This window comes from Triticum aestivum, chromosome 5A (genome assembly GCF_018294505.1).
Source record: "Triticum aestivum cultivar Chinese Spring chromosome 5A, IWGSC CS RefSeq v2.1, whole genome shotgun sequence".
Classification (NCBI taxonomy): domain Eukaryota; kingdom Viridiplantae; phylum Streptophyta; class Magnoliopsida; order Poales; family Poaceae; genus Triticum; species Triticum aestivum.
Window position 1 is genome coordinate 159,119,309 of NC_057806.1, and position 19,758 is coordinate 159,139,066.

Sequence of the window (19,758 nt, forward strand, 5' to 3'; positions counted from 1 at the left end):
TGACACTTATCAAGAGGACGTGGAGGGCAGCCAAACTGATGATGCAGAGGTAATTATCCTTTCCTCCGGTTTAGACTCTCTGCCAACACAAAAAATCCGTCAAGCGGTTCGGAAAGTAAGCTTTTCACATCCTCTTTCTCACTTGGATCCAACATTTATTTTGAAGAAGCAGCAACACGAGGCTCGCCGCACAACCCGGCGCAGCGGCCAAAAGGTCACTTCGGCCGGTTTACCTGACACCCCGGTTCGAAAGCGCCGATATGAGGTCTCACCCACTTTTGACAATTCTTATCCCAAGGCAGGTTATTTCTAACAACCTCTTAATCCGTCCAATTTGAATTATCAGGTGACACCTCCCTCATCCTCTGGCGAGTCAACAGCGACCCAACTTCCTCCTCTCAAAACTGTAGCTGGGTAAGTCCTTGAACCCCTTCTTTCGATGTTTCCATACTTTATATACTATGCTTAACTTTCACATCTTTTCCTGTTGTAGAGCCAAAGCCAGACCTAGCAAAAAGGCTTAGGTGAACAATCAGCCCAAAGACCAGGTGGTTCTTGAACCGGAGCAAACGGTTGAACCGGAACAGACGGTTGAACCGGAGGGTCCAAATCCTGAAGCTACTTTTGATGAACCACCCCCTCAAGATCACAATACTGATGAACAAGCAGAAGTTGATACTGCTGTGCCTGATGAAGAACCGTCAAATCCCATCCAGACTGGTAACAGGTCTTCTAGTCTGGTGAGAGCCACTGACACTCCATCAACTTCAGAAAAGGCTACTGGAGACAAAGAAGGCGAGGTTCTCATTACTGGTATGGGTCACACCTCTCCTAGCCATCCTGTAATCTTGGCCAAACATAGTGCCAAGGAGGAGCGTGCTGCCATGGAAAAAGGCAAATGGAGCACCGACTTGTCAAGCTACGCCCATATCAGCGCTGACGAGCTCCACTCCAGTTTTCTAAACCGTCTCCACTCAAACCGTGATTATGAAGCCGGTTTGGTGAACCTGATGAAAGAGCTCTATGAGGTATTTCCATCACTTTCCTTTCTTAAATCCAAAGTACAAGCATCAACCCCAGTAGCCCCCAAGGGCCGGCTTATGATGGCAATCATAAACCGGGACTGTATAATACCTTAACTCTTGCAAACTTGTCCTCCATATACCAACTGATCTTTTGAAGTAAATCAGACGTGATCATTGTATTCCTGTAGTTTTCGCCTGTGTAGTCCCCAAGGTCCGGTTTAGCTTTCCAAGGTGAACCTGGTCTTTAATCCGTGCATGCATTTGAACAGATGTACATTAGCCCCCAAGTGTCAAGGATAATGCTTGCATTGTACTTGAGACTTGCAAATAATAGTTTGGTGATAGAACAAATAGGCATTAGCCCCCAAGTACAAAGTGCATAACTTGTTATACGCTTGGTACTTCAAAAATACACATCTCATTGTTGATATATCTTGCCTTTGTAGGCTGAGCTGAGTAAAAGGGATGCTCAAACCGCTGACCTTCAGGAGAACATCAAATCTCAGCAAGCCAAATGCCTTAACAGCCATGGAAACGGTGAAAGAGACCTTTAACAAAGAGCGTGCAGACTGGGAGACGGAAAAGGCCGGTTTAACAAAGAAGGCCGAGGACGCAGAGGCAGTCCTGAGACCGGTGGTTGAAGAACTGGCCGGTTAAAGCGGCAAATTAATGCCATGACTTTTGCTGTGTTTGGTAAGTACTCTCTCATGAAGCTTTTGTAATTCGTAATATCTTATCAATGGCTGGTTCACTGATGTTTAACCATGACAGGGACCCGCATTACTCATCTAGGCTTCGACATGCGGGTGAAACTTAAAGTGGCCTACACTTTGATAGAACAGCTGTTTTCTGGATCCTAGCGAGCCATTTGCACTGTAGCTTATAACAAGCCCCCACCATCGCTGATAAAAGAGACTATCGAAAAGCTGTCCATGCTGCCTGCCCGGATCGACGAACTGAAGAAATCAGCCGCAAGGTCAGGTGCACTGACCGCACTAATCCGGGCCAAGGCGTGGATTCCGGATCTTGAACCAACTGATATCATCAAAGGATATCCTGGTGTGAAAGAAGACGGTTCAGACTTCAATAATGACGATCTCCGAAGGCTGACAAAGGAGATGCGGCCTATAGCAAGCAAACTGGCAGAGGACACATATCTGTCACATTTTCAACCGGTTCACGATGCTGAAGGGAAAAGACAGGCCGCACTAATTCATAGTGTAGAAGAGCTTGTTCCGCCAATCCGTAAGCATACTTACGCTCCTAATATTGACCCTTCCAACCTTATTCATGAAGAAGCTGTTTTTCAAGCCTTAACTGGAATCGACTGGTCAACGCCTGATTTCCAGCGACTAGGGAGGGATGAAGAGAATACGCCCACTCAAGATGACCCTCAATCGTCAAGCCGTCCAGATGAGGAATCCTAAACCGGTGGCCGGTTTACCAGTTGCAGTCTTCCGCTGTTGAAAACACTTATTCAATTGGTAGTGAAAGCACCTTGTAATAGGATAGTATGAACACCTTATCTTCCATGCCATCGAGCATGTTTGTGTTGCTTAATACTGAAAACTTGTCCTTCCTATGGGATCTATTTATGCATAGTCCATTATGATGTATGTTCCTGCATATAAGAACTTGAAAGTGTCCTAGTGGTTTACCACTTGACGGGTCATGATGCCCAAAAAATATATACATAACTTGGATGGATAACTAAGACTTGTATTAACTAGATATAAAATGATACCTGTGATATACCTTCATTGGTTGACCAACTGTTGGTATAATAGGAGTGAAAATACCCATCTGTAGGGTTGATGACTCATTTCCCTCTTGCCAGTTCATGTAAGACCACACCGGTTTGTTCGTATAATGTTGGTGACCTGTAGCCAAAACCAGACTAGTGCAATTTACTGCTGGTTTAGAACTGATCATGTACTAACAACTGAGCGTTGACAGCCATGCTGGGTTGTAATAAACACCGGTTTATCAGAAATATTCATAAATCCCTTAGCAAAAGGTATTAAAAACAGCAAATCAAAAAGAAATATACAAGGCTTTTCATGGGCTGGCAGGCCCTAAATCGAGGCTTTTCATGGGCTACCAGGCTGCTGAGTTAAACCATTTTGCAAAGCCTTTTAAGATGGACCTCAATCTTTAACCAATCACCGTTTTAACTTTGACAAGTTCAGGGTCCATGAGATTGACTTGTCAAACGTTCGATGGGTCATACTAGGTTTACCTTGACGGAGTGGCTTACTTAAAGAGGTAGGATAACCCGGGGTTTTAGGTGAATACACCTGGCTTCCAAGCCTGGCTTGATAGCCTATTACAAGGGTGCAAGCTTGTTGTTCTTTGAGAAGCAAGGAGCCCCCAGGTAATATTCGAACTGTGCTCTGTGGTTACCTATGTTTGAGTTGTGCTTGATGCAACAGACTCTCTTTGGTTCCACATAATTTCCTTTTGGCTTTAAGCCTATCAAGAGGAGTAGCTATGGTCTGAAGATAACCAAGCCCCCTAGTGATATCCCTTTTTGGTTTTAAACCGGTCAAGAGGTGTAGCTATGGTTCGGATACGACCAAGCCCCCTAGTGATATCCCTTTTTGGTTTTAAACCGATCAAGAGGTGTAGATATGGTTCGAATACAACCAAGCCCCCTAGTGACTTTCTTTATATCTGTGTGGCCTTATGGGTCGGGTTAATAAAACTCCGCTTTGTCAGTAGAAACCCCTGTGAAACCACACATGATGTAAAAAAGGAACAGAGACCATGCTTTAGCCGAGGCTCCGGTTTATTATATAATATATACATTGTCATAAGTACATAAGAAGAGTCTGTGGCTCAAGTATAGTAAGGCCGAAGAAGGGCTATATTCCACGGCCGCTTTGTCTCCTCCTCCGATTTACGTGAGTCTTTGTGCTCTCGAACATCGATAAGGTAGTATGACCCGTTGTGTAAGTTTTTGCTGACCACAAAAGGTCCTTCCCAAGGTGGGGATAACTTGTGCATATCAGTTTGATCCTGGATGAGCTGGAGCACCAGATCACCCTCTTGAAAAGTTCTGGTTTTAACCCAGCGGCTATGATAACGCCGGAGATATTGTTGATAAATCACCGAACGTGCCGCTGCAAGATCACGCTCCTCATCTAACATGTCCAGTGAGTCCTGACGTGCCTTCTCATTGTCAGCTTCAACATAAGCCGCCACACGGTGCGAGTCATGACGGATGTCACTAGGAAGAACCGCCTCTGCTCCATAAACCATGAAGAAAGGTGTATAACCCGTCGATCTATTTGGTGTGGTGTTGATACTCCATAACACAGAAGGTAACTCCTCCACCCAACAACCCGGTGTCCACTTTAAAGGAACCATAAGCCGGGGTTTGATACCTCTCAAAATTTCTTGATTTGCCCTCTCAGGTTGACCATTAGACTGGGGGTGAGCCACTTACGCTATATCAAGCCGGATGTGCTCACGTTGGCAAAATTCCTCCATCTCACCCTTAGACAGATTAGTACCATTATTCGTGATAATGCTGTGTGGAAAGACAAACCGGAAGATCACCTTCTTGATGAATTGAACCGCCGTGGCTGCATCACACTTACTGACTGGCTCTGCCTCTACCCACTTGGTAAACTTGTCAACCGCCATCAACAGGTGGATCTTTTTGTCCTTGGATATCTTAAAGGGTCAAACCATATCGAGCCCCCAAGTTGCAAATGGCCAAGTGATTGGAATCATTCTCAACTCCTGAGCCAGAACATGAGCGCGGAGTGCAAATTTCTGACAACCGCCACACCTTTTGACAAACCTTTTGACTAAATCCTCAGCATCAGCATGAGCCGTCAGCCAATAGAAGCCGTGATGAAAAGCCTTAGCCACCAAGGATTTTGAACCGGCGTGGTGACCACAATCTCCTTCGTGGATTTCTTGCAAAATCTCACAACCCTCTTGAGGAGACACACAATGCTGAATTACTCCTGTGATGCTGTAACGATGTAACTCCCCATTGATAATGGTCATTGTCGGTGTCAAAACTGGCGGATCTCGGGTAGGGGGTCCCGAACTGTACGTCTAAGGCGGATGGTAACCGGAGGCGGGGGACAAGATGTTTACCCAGGTTCGGGCCCTCTTGATGGAGGTAATACCCTACTTCCTGCTTGATATTTCTTGATAATATGAGTATTACAAGAGTTGATCTACCACGAGATCGTAGAGGCTAACCCTAGAAGCTAGCCTATGGTATGATTGTATGTTGTCCTACGGACTAAACCCTCCGGTTTATATAGACAACGGAGGGGGCTAGGGTTACACAAGGTCAGTTACAAGGGAGGAGATTTACATATCCGTATTGCTTAGCTTGCCTTCCATGCCAAGGAGAGTCCCATCGGGACAAGGGACAAAGTCTTCAATCTTGTATCTTCATAGTCCAACAGTCCGGCCAAAGGATATAGTCTGGCTGTCTGGAGACCCCCCAATCCAGGACTCCCTCAGTAGCCCCTAAACTAGGCTTCAATGGCGACGAGTCCGGCGCGCAGTATTGTCCTCGGCATTGCAAGGCGGGTTCCTGCTCCAAATACTCCATAGAAGATCTTGAGCACAAGGACAGTGTCCGGTTCTGCAAAATAAGTTCCATATACCATCGTAGAGAGAATAATATTTTCACAAATCTAATCTGCTGACGCGTTTAGCAACGTCACATCATGTCATGGCTCGGTCATTATTCGAACCGTTTTCCTCAACCAGTACCGTACATATCGCGAGGCGGTTTTCTTGACACGTCTAGTCGAAGCAGAGATCGTGTCCCCTTATCACGGGGTTCTCATCAATACGGGTATGGGTAACCCAACTGCGCCATCAATTACGGTGCTCGGGGAGTAAGCGAGTTTAACAGGTAAGTGGGGAGGCGCATCGCCTCCTCCGCCCTTCTAAAGGGACAAAGATTCACCCTTTTTACCCACGCCCTCCTTCTCCTAGCTTATCCATTCTCACGCACTCGAGCTCCAACGCCCAAGTTCGCGTCTTTCTCCTCAAACCACTCCAGTCATGTCTGGAGCGGGAGGCAAGTGGATGGTCTCCTCCGTCACGGCGGAGGACATCACAAAGCTACGGGCAGCCGAATATCTTGCCGCGGACATCGCGCACCGGCTGCCAGCTCCGGGGCAGATCATCCCTACGCCCGAACCCCATGAGAGGGTAGTTTTCCTTACCCACTTTGTCCACGGACTGGGATTTCCTCTCCACCCGTTTGTCCACGGGCTCATGTTCTACTATGGGCTGGATTTTCATGATCAGGCCCCCAATTTCATCCTCAACATCTCGTCGTTTATCGTCGTGTGCGAGGCCTTCCTCCGCATCAGGCCCCACTTCAGCCTGTGGCTAAAAACCTTCAATGTCAAACCGAATGTGGTGGTCGGCCAGCAAGCAGAGTGCGGAGGCGCCATGGTGGACAAAATGCCCAACGTCACCTGGCTAGAAGGCTCCTATGTGGAGACCATAAAGGGGTGGCAATCGGGGTGGTTCTACATCACTGAGTCGCGCGACACCAACTGGGTGGCGGACCCCAAATTTTGATCCGGAATCCCCACGCGGCTCACTTCCTAGAAAGAGAAGGGCCTGTCCTGGGGTTCTTCGGTAGAGCTGACCGGACTCTAGACCTGCATCAGGAACATGATGAGCAAGAAAATCAAACTAGTCAACATGGTCCAGGTCATGCTCTTCCGCCGGATTCTCCCGTGCCAACGACGGGCATTCAATTTGTGGGAGTTCAACCCGGCCCAGCACCAAACGCTGCAAGAACTCCTCAGCACGATGCACGAGGACATCTGGAAGGTGCAGTTCAAAGGCGCCAAGGTGCCTCCTTCCCTCTCCGAGGACCGCAGACTCAGCGCAAAGCACCGCGCTAATCCGATAAGTTTTCGTACATCGCAGGGTATTTACTTGCCCTGGTTAAATGATGTGCGGGACCTAAGCTCTCTTGCCATTAACAGGACTTGATAAAGATAGCGGAGCAGCTTGATTGCCCAACCCCTCTGCCTGAAGGTCCCGCAGATGCTCTCCTGGCAGAGATGCTGACTCCGGCTCCTTACGAGGTGCCGGCGAAGAAGACCAAGAAGAAGGCCATGGGGACCCGAAAGGGTCTCCGACGCAAGGTTGTATCGGACTCATCTGACGATGACTCCGGCGTGCCCTCCTCCCATAAAAACAAGGAGGGGGAGGAAAGTTCTCTCCCCTGGACGGGGGAGACAAGAAAAGGAAGGCCGGCCCAACCAGGGAGGCCGAAGGGTCCAAGAAGGGAAGGACCCATGCTCCGGACTATTCCACGACGGCCGCCGACGGCGGCGATGAGTGGCTACCCAGTGTCAAGCCCCTAGCGAAGTCGTAAGTGTCCGGACACCATAGTACTTCATGGTATATTTTATTGTACTGCTTCTCCTCATGTAAAACATGATTATACAGTCCGTCCCGAGCTCATCTCGATGTATCCTCGTCGAGCGGCTCATTGGACTCGTCGGATATGAATAGTGGTTCTCTTTCGACCGCTTCCACCCCTCGCCCTATGGACAATGCCGAGGTGTTGTCCCAAAAGGCATTGAGCCAAGGGGAGGTGGTCCTGGAGGCGTCTCAAGGCGACCTCCCGGACCCTGGGTACCAAGGGAGCGATGCTCCTACGGGCTCCGAGTTCGGCCCCCAGCCAAACATTGTGCGGGAACCTTCGATGGTTCCGGACTCCGGTAGGCGGTCCCCCGTTAAGGGGGGCCAACCACCCATGCCGGTGTCCTCTGTCCATCCAGAGGAAGCGCTTCCATCGACGAAGAGCACCGCGCTATCATGAGTGCGGTGATCGAGAAGGTTCAGTCTGCCAAAAATGGGCTGACCCGAGCTTGTGCCGGCCTCCTGACAGGCTTTGAGGTAAGCAATCAAAAAATATATAAGAAAATATTACCGCATAGATAGTAGCCTCCTGACAGGCTTTGACGGAGTCGGTACCTTTGTGCATATCAATCAAAGTATCCCAAATTTCCTTTGCATTCTCAAGATGGTTGATTTTGTTGAATTCTTCGGGGCACAATCCGTTGAAGAGGATATCACAAGGTTGAGCGTTGTATTGCAGCATTTTCAACTCTTCCGCGGTGGCTTCACAGTTCGGTTCTTTCCCATCAAAGAATTCACCTTGCAAGACAATACACACAATAGCCCAAACGGCGGGGTTATGTCCAAGAATATGCATTTTCATCTTATGCTTCCAACTAGCAAAATTAGTACCATCAAAGTAAGGACCTCTACGGTGATAATTTCCCTCGCTAGACGCCATACTCTCCTAGGTTGTGAAACCAAGGCTATGACCGCCAAAAGCTATGGAAATCAAAGCAAATGGAGACCAAAGCTCTGATACCACTTGTAGGATCGAAAGTATGTCTAGAGGGGGGTGATTAGACTACTTGACCAAATAAAAATCTAGCCTTTTCCCAATTTTAGTTCTTGGCATATTTTAGCTATCTTAGCACAAGTCAAGCAATCTCCACACAATTCAAGCAAGCATGCAAAAGTGTATATGAGCAGCAGAAAGTAAAGCACGCAACTTGCAAGAATGTAAAGGGAAGGGTTTGGAGGATTCAAACGCAATTGGAGACACGGATGTTTTTATTGTGGTTCCGATAGGTGGTGCTATCATACATCCTCGTTGATGGAGACTTCAACCCACGGAGGGTAACTGTTGTGCGAGTCCACGATGGGCTCCACCCACGAAGGGTCCATGAAGAAGCAACCTTGTCTATTCCATCATGGCCGTCGCCCACGAAGGACTTGCCTCACTAGCGGTAGATCTTCACGAAGTAGGCGATCTCCTTGCCCTTACAAACTCCTTGGTTTAACCCCACAATCTTGTCGGAGGCTCCCAAGTGACAACTAGCCAATCTAGGAGACACCACTCTCCAAGAAGTAACAAATGGTGTGTTGATGATGAACTCCTTGCTCTTGTGCTTCAAATGATAGTCTCCCGAACACTCAACTCTCTCTCACAGGATTTGGATTTGGTGGAAAGAAGATTTGAGTGGAAAGCAACTTGGGGAAGGCTAAAGATCAAGATTCATATGGTTGGAATGGAATATCTTGACCTCAACACAAGTGTAGGTGGTTCTCTCTCAGAAAATGTGTATTGGAAGTGTAGTTATGTTATGATGGCTCTCTCCACGAATGAAGAGTGGGTGGAGGGGTATATATAGCCTCCACACAAAATCTAACCGTTACACACAATTTGCCAAACTCGATGGGACCGAATGGTTAAACTCGGTCGGACCGATTCAGCAAACCTAGTGATCGTTAGGATTTTCGGTGGGACTGAGATGCAACTCGGTAGGACCGATATGGTTAGGGTTAGGGCATAACGTAATCTCGGTGTGACCGATTACAAAAACTCGGTGGGACCGATTTTGGTAATAAGCTAACCAGAGAGTTGGTCAGGTAAACTCGGTGGGACCGATTCGCTCATCTCGGTGAGACCGAAATGTTACAAAAGGGAAATAGAGAGTTTACATTGCAATCTCGGTGGGACCGGTCGGTCATCTCGGTAAGACCGAAATGTTACAAAGGGAAACAGAGAGATTACAATCCCATCTCGGTGAGACTGAGATCCCTATCGGTGAGACCGATTTGCCTAGGGTTTGTGGCAGTGGCTATGACATTTGAAAGTCGGTGGCGCCGGATAGAACGAATTGGTGGGGCCGAGTTTGACTTTTGGTTTAGGTCATATGTGGATGTGGGAAGGTAGTTGAGGATTTTGGAGCATATCACTAAGCACTTTGAGCAAGCAAGCCATTAAGCAACACCTCATCCCTCCTTGATAGTATTGGCTTTTCCTATAGACTCAATGTGATCTTGGATCACTGAAATATAAAATGTACAGTCTTGAGCTTCAAGCTTGAGCCAAACTTTTTGTCCTTAGAATTTTGAGGGATCCACTTTCCTCATCCATGCCATGCCATTCATTGAGCTTTTCCTGAAATATTAATCTTGGAATAATGTTAGCTCAATGAGCTATATGTTGTTAGGAATTACCAAAACCACCCAGGGATAGTTTCACTTTCAATCTCCCCTTTTTGGTAATTGATGACAACATATAGATCAAAGCTTCGACAAATGATAATAAGAGTGAAAGACATTGTCGCTTTGAGAAGTATGTGAAAAGCAAGAGCTCCCCCTAAATTTGTGCATATCTTAAGATTTGCTCTGGGCTGCAAATGCACAATGAGTTAGGATCATGGGTTACTCTTCCATGTCACATACATCTTGGTGGAGCGGTCAAAATGATAAGAATTAAATACATGCACTCATCACCAAGCAAAGTGAATGATCATATAAGGATAAGTAAGATAATATCATCTAACAGGCATAAGTGTAGCTTATGATCAACCACATGATCATCAATGTCTCATAGATAATAGCATAGTATCTCAAGCAATCAAAAGCAACCAAAGTTCAACCAAGAAGACAAGAGAGAACAAAAGAAAACTCTCTCTCTCGAAGCCTATGATTTATACATTTTTCTCCCCCTTTGGCAACAAGTTACCAAAAAGTTCATAGAAAATGCATAGCACTAAAACGTCTCTCAGGCTTGGTCTTCAGGTGGTGGTGTCCGGAGAACTCCAAGAACGAAGGCTTCAGTCAAAGTAGATGGAGCTGCTGGGGTAGCTGTTGGAGCTAGTGGCACTAAAGTTATAGCTGGTGCAGATGAAGTGGCTCTGGTGTCTGTTACTGGCACTGCAGTTGATCTCTAAGCTCTAGGCACTCTGGCAAATGCATTAGTGGTTGTTCTGCCCTTCCTCTCCTGCATGTCATCCTGTAGCTGCTCCACAACTGACTGAATCTCAGTTAATTTGACATCTAAATCATAGAATTTTTGTTCCATGATTCTTTCCAGGCTCTCCTGGTTTTGAGTTAGGGTGGCCAACCCCTTCTCAATCCTCAGAGTTGATGCTACCAAATAACCAAGCTGGTCCTTCTTGCTTTTCAAAAAGTACTCAGATGCCTCCTCTTGAGTTGGCATCTTGGCAGCCTTCTCTTTCTTTGCTTTCTCCTTCTTCTCTTGAGCTTGTACTGATGATGGTTCATTCTCATTCATCACAACTTGATTGTCCTTGAAGTCTGGGTAGATAGGCAAGTGTTCCTTATCCAACAGGTATGTGCCTGTGCCCATCTTTGAGTTTATCAACTCCTGTATTTGTGGGGCATATCCACAACTTCTTTTCTGGTCTGCTACAGTCCTCTTGATAGTCTCAACTATAAGGCTCATGACCTTGAACTTCTGTGGCACATCAAATATATGTAGCAAGTTAATTGCATGGCCTCTGATCATTCTGTGATCACCAAACTTGGGCAAGAGAGTGTGCCTAAGGATCCAATTGATTGTAGGTAGCCCTGACAGCAAGTGTTTTACTGACCCAAACTGGTGAGTCTCAAGATCATCTTCAGGAATCTCCTTGTACATGTTTGCCATAGAGTTGTGATCCATCTTCTTCTTGGCATAGACATCCAAGTCATCTTCTTCTTCCTTAGGAGCATTGATCAGATTTGCCCATTCCTCAATAGTTGAGTGGTACCTTGTACCTTCAGACATCCATACTATCCTGCCATCCGGATAGAAGTGTGTTGTGGAGTAGAATTGCATTATGAGCTCCTCATTCCACTTTGTGAGCTTCTGCCCAACAAAGTCTGCAACTCCACAAGCACTGAAGCTGTCAAACACACCAGGATAGTGTTCCTCATTTTCCGTGATATACTTCTAGTCAACCCACCTCATTTCACACACTATAGGCTTCTTGTCCAGCAGCACTGTCTCATAGAAATCTTGTTGTTCCTTTGTGTGGAACCTGTAATCAACATCGGTTCTTCTTCTTGTAGCATATGGGTCTGTCTCTCTCCATTTCCTCAGTCCTGAGTCTCTCCTGATCTTCATGTTCTCATCCACAGGATGAGCATCATTGTGGTCTGGAATCTTGGGCTTGAGCTTCCTCGGGACTTGTCCTTCATCATCTTCATCAACAGGAACTTCAGGCACTGGGGCCTTGTTCTTCTCAGCAGCTGGTATACTCCTAGTATTCCTCTTAGGTGTACTCTTGGGCTTGGAGGCTGCTTTGGGTGCTTCTTTGGGCTTTGATGAAGCAGCCCCTGTCCTGATAGCATCACCCATAAGCTTCTGGGCCTTAGGTGCTGGTGCAGCAACCTCTTCTTCCTCTTCCTCTTCAGAATCTCTCATGATTGAGGATCTCCCAAGCACTCTAGCAGTGGTCTTTTTGATCCTCTCCTTCCTCTTCTTCCCTTCTGCAGCAGCCTCTTTGGGTTTAGATCCCAAAGGGACTTGAGTAGATGCTCTGGCATTAGACATTGGAATTCTCTTTGCAGGAACCTTTTGCTTCATGCCTGGCTTGGTGGCAGCAGCAGTGCTATATTCCTTCTTAACCACTTTCTTCTTGGAAGTGGCCTCATCCTCAACTGCCACATAGTCTTCATCCTCAGACTCTAAAGTTTTCTTCTTCCTTGTTCTGGTGGCAGCTTTGGGCAAGTTGCTGGGAGTGCTCCTGCTACAATCATCTGAACTGCTAGAGGGACTAGTGCCCTCACTCAGGTGAACCTGCTCCTCTGACCTGTTCTGGCTGTCACTCTGATCAGACATATTGCAAACACTGACAACAAACCCTGTGAATAGATATAGATGAGATAGAGTGGATGAGCATCACAAAATGCAGAGGTTTTTGCAAAATAATGAGTCAAAAACTTAGTTTTAGTTTTCCACAGAAAGCATTTCGGATCAAACGATTTGTAAACTCGGTGATACCGAAGCAGCTGTTGGAACCTAAACTAGTGAACTCGGTCAGACCGAGTCACAGTTCAGTGGCACCGAGACTGCTAGGGTTTCACAAAGTCCTGAACTTGGTCACACCGATTTGCAATTCTCGGTCAGACCGAAAATTACATGTGCAATGGCCTGAGCCAAATCGGTGGTACTGAGTTCCACAACTCGGATGGTCCGAGATGGTTTCGGCGGAAACCTAACCCTAAATTTTCAATTCAAGTCTAATCTATGGAGTGTTTTGACTGGGTAGAAGCATTTCAATCGTGGTAAGAATCATAATGAACACAATGTGCTAGGAATCGGACGGGGATATCACTGTGATCGAGTCCATACCCTAGTTCGGCGATGAACTCGCTACAGCGGCAATGGCGGGGAAGAATTCCGTTGACGGCGGCGGAGACCAGTGACAAGAGGCGGCTGGCGACGAGGAGGACAATCCAAAGACCCAGGAGGCAGAGCGAGCTATGCGCGGGCGAAGGGGTTTCGGAGAAATTTCCAAAATTTTGCCCGTGAGTATATATAGCCCGACCTGTCGGTGTGACCGAGTGGAACAACTCGGTGGCACCAAGATTCATAACTACAAGCAGTTACTGAAACTCGGTGTGACCGAAAGGTTCAAATCGGTTGCACCGAGATTGAAAACCTAGATCGACTTAGTGATCTCGGTATGACCGAAATGGAGGGATCGGTCAGACCGAAAAGCACAAAGAAGTTTTGGAAGTTTAAGTCTATGACGAATCGGGGACTCCGAGTGCTCCTCACACAGAGTGGTTCGAATCTGACTTGATCAAATTTTGTGATGTAGCATGAATAGAGTTTGAGACGAGAAAAGCATAGATATCTAGAGAGGGTTCTTAGGCATTCTTGTCCATCCACTTCACAAAAGAAAAGAAAAACAATCAATCAAAACAACAAGTGGATGTCCTCGAATGAGTGAAATATGCAATGAACATGCTCACACAATAAAATGGCAATTGAAATATGTGGCAAAGCATGCACAACCAATTCTAGCATCTATCAAACAATTTGCGATGACTAGGTCATCTATATATGAGTATATTGACTTAGGAGTCAAATTAGAACATTTGATCATAGGTCATACTCATTGAGGGAGTCCTGGATTAGGGGGTGTTCGGGTAGCCGGACTATACCTTCAGCCGGACTCCTGGACTATGAAGATACAAGATTGAAGACTTCGTCCCGTGTCCGGATAGGACTTTCCTTGGCGTGGAAGGCAAGCTTGGCGATGCGGATATTCAAGATCTCCTACCATTGTAACCGACTCTGTGTAACCCTAACCCTATCCGGTGTCTATATAAACCGGAGGGTTGTAGTCCGTAGGCAATCAACTCCATACACAACAATCATACCATAGGCTAGCTTCTAGGGTTTAGCCTCCTTGATCTCGTGGTAGATCTACTCTTGTACTACCCATATCATCAATATTAATCAAGCAGGAGTAGGGTATTACCTCCATCGACAGGGCCCGAACCTGGGTAAAACAAAGTGTCCCCTGTCTCCTGTTACCATCCGGCCTAGACGCACAGTTCGGGACCCCCTACCCGAGATCCGCCGGTTTTGACACCGACATTGGTGCTTTCATTGAGAGTTCCTCTGTGCCGTCACAATCAGGAAGGATGCCTCTTCCCGTCTTTAAATACGGTGCCGTTGCTAAGGGAGCCTTGGCTATTGGCCAGACCCTCCGGCTAGGTGGTTTCCTCATGACCACCTATTCGGCTGTTGCGCCGACGGTGACCTCTCGGGTCATCAAAAGCAACCTACACGTCAGCTCGGAGCTCGTCGAGCAGCTAGATCCAATGGAGCCCTCTTCCGTAAATGAGCTCTTGGATCGCATCGCCGCCCTGGGGGTCGCTACGGATTACAACCAGGTTGGGCTTAAACCCGATCTAAGAGAAATTAACTCTCCCCAAGTCACCCACCACGTTGCCGTGGTAGAGGCATAGTGTGGCGACCCTTCATCTATTTTAAGGACTAGCTACGTCCAAATTCCCGACTCCTCCAAGCTGGATACCCGCGAAGGGGAGGATGTAACTCAAGACCTGAGCTTAGGATCAGGCAACGGGCTAGATTCATTGGACAACATCCAAGAATCCGAACTTCAGAGTTCGGAAACTCTTCGGTCTCCGAATCTTGGATTGGGTGAGGTTTCAGATTCAACGACACCCGCCCACCCGAACATAAGCGATCTCTCCCAAATCAGGCAGAGGCCCGAGGAAACATTACATCATTACTGGGCCGGATTCCTCTTGGTTATGAACAGATAAAGGATTGCCGCGAGGAAGACGCAATCTCAATTTTCTGCAGTAATTGCACGGACGAGGGAATCCTTAACACCGTAAGTCGTCGTGATATTACACGCTTCGCTGACTTGGCGTCCATAGTACAAAAATATTGCACGATGGAAAGCGCTTGGAAAACCGAAATAAAATTTTGGGATAATACGGCCTTGAATAGTAATCCCGTCCAAACTAAGAGGGTGCATCATCATAGGACACCCGGGATAAACACCAAAAAGCCAAAACCCTCTACAGGACATGGAACCGTACTGGAAAGGTGGCTTGATGGACCCTGTAGTATTCACAGTACAGAGGACGCCACACCAACTCACAGCCTCAGAGCATGTTGGATACTTCGGCAGGTGGCCAAAATTGGCGAGGACCTCTTAATCCTGGAGGCCACAGAAAGCCAGCCCGAGGACACCAGTACCGTTCTCACAGTCTTCGAGACTTCCGCATCAAACAATGTGCGAAAAAGAACACTCCACAGCCTCGCCGAAGTCTATCAAGTTGCAACAATAAATCCATGTAGCGACACTGCTATTACCTTCAACGCAAGTGATGAACCTAAATTCCTAACAGCCCGAGCACCAGCCGCATTGGTCCTCAGTCCCATAGTGGACGGCTTTTGCCTCACCAAGGTGCTCATGGATGGAGGCAGCGGACTGATCCTCATTTATGAGGAAACCCTTCAAAAAATGGAAATAGACTGGAGCCGCGTCGAGCGAAGCAGCACAACCTTTAGAGGAATAATCCCCAGTCGGGAAGCGCGCTGCACAGGAAAAATCACACTAGATGTGGTGTTCGGCACGCCGGATAATTACAGGTCCGAAGAAGTCACGTTTCAAGTGGCCCCATTTAAGAGCGGACATCACGCTTTACTGGGACGGGAAGCATTCACAATCTTCCAAGCAATACCCCATTACGGGTACATGAAGCTTAAGATGCCCGGGCCGAACGGAATTATCACTCTAGCTAGTGATCCGGACGTTGCACTCTGCGCCGAAAACAAGACGGCCGCATTAGCCCTTGAGGCACTATCCGAAGGCCTAGCGGCCGAGGAACTGACTGCGCTACGCTCCACGGTTAACAGGGATGATGTAATACTCGATAAGAGATCCAAATCCACATCCTTCAAGCTAGCTGACAAAATAGTCAAATTCTAAGTCCATCCAACGGACCCCAATAAAACAGTTTCCATCGGGGCACGACTGAGCCCGGATGTAAACACCGCACTGCGAGAGTTCCTACGAGAGAACTGGGACATTTTCGCCTGGCACCCTTCAGACATGCCAGGGATCCCACGCAAGCTGGCCGAACACAGCTTAAATATCCTAAAAGGATTCAAACCTGTCAAACAAGCCCTTCGGCGTTTTTCCGAACCCAACAGACAGGCTATGGGAGAGGAGCTGGCCAAGCTATTGGAGGCCGGATTCATTAGAGAAATAAAACATCCGGACTGGCTAGCAAACTTGGTGATGGTACCAAAGAAGGACAAATCTTGGAGCCTGTGTGTCGATTTTAAAGACCTTAACAAGGCTTGCCCAAAGGATCCCTTTCCCCTCCCCCATATCGATCAAATTATCGATGCCACCGCAGGACACGACTCGTTGTATTTCCTCGACGCATACTCCGGTTACCATCAAATCAAGATGGCAGAATCAGACCAAGCTGCAACAGCATTCATCACACCATACGGCCCATTCTGCTTCAACATAATGCCCTTCGGGCTGAAAAATGCCGGCGCAACATATCAGCGCATGATCCAGACATGTCTGGCAAATCAGATCGACAAAACAGTGGAGGCGTATGTGGATGATGTGGTCATCAAATCAAGACATGTCAAATCTCTAATAGACGACTTGAGGCTTACTTTTGATAACCTCCGAAAATACGACATCAAGCTCAACCCGGAAAAATGCGTCTTCGGCGTTCCAGCCGGAAAGCTCTTGGGCTTCATTGTATCCGGTAGAGGAATTGAAGCTAATCCAGCCAAGATCCGAGCTTTGTCACAATTGGATATCCCAAAGGACCTCAAACAAATACAAAAATTAACTGGATGCGTGGCGGCTTTAAGCCGCTTCATCTCCCGCTTGGGAGAAAAGGCACTACCCCTCTATCGCCTCCTTCGGTGCACCGAACACTTCGAGTGGACGGAGGCCGCCACGGATGGACTTGATGAAATAAAAGCCATATTGGCAACAAACCCAGTCCTGGCCGCGCCGAACACCGGCGAACCAATGTTATTGTACATTGCAGCAACACATCAAGTTGTCAGCGGAGTGCTTGTTGTCGAGCGGGAAACGGACGGACACAAATTCCCCCTTCAAAGGCCGGTCTACTACGTATCCAATGTCCTCATTCCATGCAAATCACGGTACCCGCATTATCAAAAGATTGCATACGCGGTATTCATGGCATCCCGGAAGCTACGACAATACTTTCAAGAGTGTTCCATAATAGTAGCCTCGGAAGTACCACTCAACGATATTATCAACAACCGCGACGCAACGGGCCGAATTGCAAAATGGGCCATCGAGCTTCTCCCGTTCGATATAACCTATAAGCCACGGCGAGCTATTAAATCGCAAGTTTTGGCCGACTTTGTCGTAGAATGGACGGAGGCCGAGCTCCCTAAAGAGTACGACACATATTCAAACTGGATTATGCATTTCGACGGCTCCAAAATGTTGGCTGGACTGGGGGCTGGCGTCGTCCTGACGTCCCCCATAGGAGACACAGTCCAATATGTGCTCCAGATCATGTACATGGATTCCAACAATGCAGCCAAATATGAGGTCCTCCTACATGGTCTCCGGATAGCAGTATCCATGGGTATCCAGCGCCTAGAGGTACGCGGGGATTCAAACCTCGCGATATCCCGAATAAATGGAGACATCGACGCCAAGGACCCAAAAATGGCAGCTTACCGCAACGCCGTCCTAAAAATGTCAGCTCGGTTCGAAGGGCTGGAGTTTCACCATATAGTCCGAGAAAACAATCAAGCAGCGGACGTCCTGGCACGCATTGGAGCAGAACGCGATGCAGTCCCCCCAACATCTTTTTGGAAAGATTGTTCAAGCCATCCGAAACATGGGAGGGGGAACCCGTAAATAACAGCCCGGACCCAGCCGCACCACGCGACGCCGAACAATCTGACACAATTGGAGGCTCTGCCAATGAAATTACACCTTCAGCCCACATAATAATGGCGGTCATCGCCCCGTGGACAGAACCATTCCTAGCCTAACTTACTAGGCAGGAACTCTCGGAGGACCAAAATGAGGCCCGCTGCATAGTGTGGCGATCTAAAGCCTATAGAGTCCATGAGGGAGAGCTTTATAAGAAAAGCACTACCGGAGTCCTTCAAAGGTGCATCTTCGAAGAGGAAGGGTGGAACCTTCTGGCTGAAATTCATGCCGGACTCGGTGGTCACCACGCCTATAACACCCTCGATGCGACTATATCTCCCACGTGTCGAGGCACGACTTAGAGGCATAATCGCATTGAAGGCATATGTCGCAAGTTAGGCAATCTTCACAATATCCCATGTCATATAGATAATAAAAGGGGAGATAACATAGTTGGCTTAGAACTTGGCGTAGAACTGATGTTCCCTGAGCTTATCGAGTACCAAACGCAAGTGCTTGGCATGATCTTCCTTGTTCTTCGAGAAAACCAGAATGTCGTCGAGATAAACCAAAACGAAGTCATTGGTGTAGGTGTTGAAGATGAAGTTCATCATGCGAGAGAACATCGGAGGAGTGTTGACGAGGCCAAAAGACATGACAGTGTATTCATATGAACCGTAGCTTGTCCTGAAAGCCGTCTTTGGAATATCTTGCTCACGGATTCGAATCTGATGATAACCCATGCAGAGATCAAGCTTGGAGAATACTTGGGCACCTTTGAGTTGTTCGAACAGCTCATTGATATTGGGAAGTGGGTATTTGTTCTTGATGGTCTTCTTGTTCAATGGACGGTAATCAACACAAAGTCGGTCCGTTCCATCCTTCTTCTTCACAAAAGAACACCACAACCCCACGAATAAGAACTAGGCCGGATGAGACCCATTTTCTCTTGAATATCGAGTTGCTTCTTCAGCTCCTTCAACTCTTCAGGTCCGAGCTTGTAAGGACGCTTGCACACAGGTTCCGTGCCAGGCTCAAGATCAATAACGAATTCAACTGGCCGGTGCGGAGGCATTCCTGGACGCTCTTCTGGAAAAACGTCTTGATATTCGCAAACGACTGGAATTTGCGAGATAGCATCGAGTTCACCCTTCTCATTGAGAGAAAACAGACGGATGGTATCATCACGACCGGCAAAGACAATTACATCCTCAGACGAATGAGTCAATTGAATCTGCCTGGCTGCACAATCAAGATGCGCCTTGTGCTTAGAAAGCCAATCCATTCCGAGAATAAGATCAATATCCGAGTTATCAAGAACCACCGGAGAAGAGAGAAACTTGTAGTCACCCAACGTGATAGTAACATCTGGGGCAATAGCGCTTGCATTCATGAATTTACCCGGAGAAACAACAGATAGCTGTCTAGGAAAATCTTGTAAAGGCAACTCATGCTTA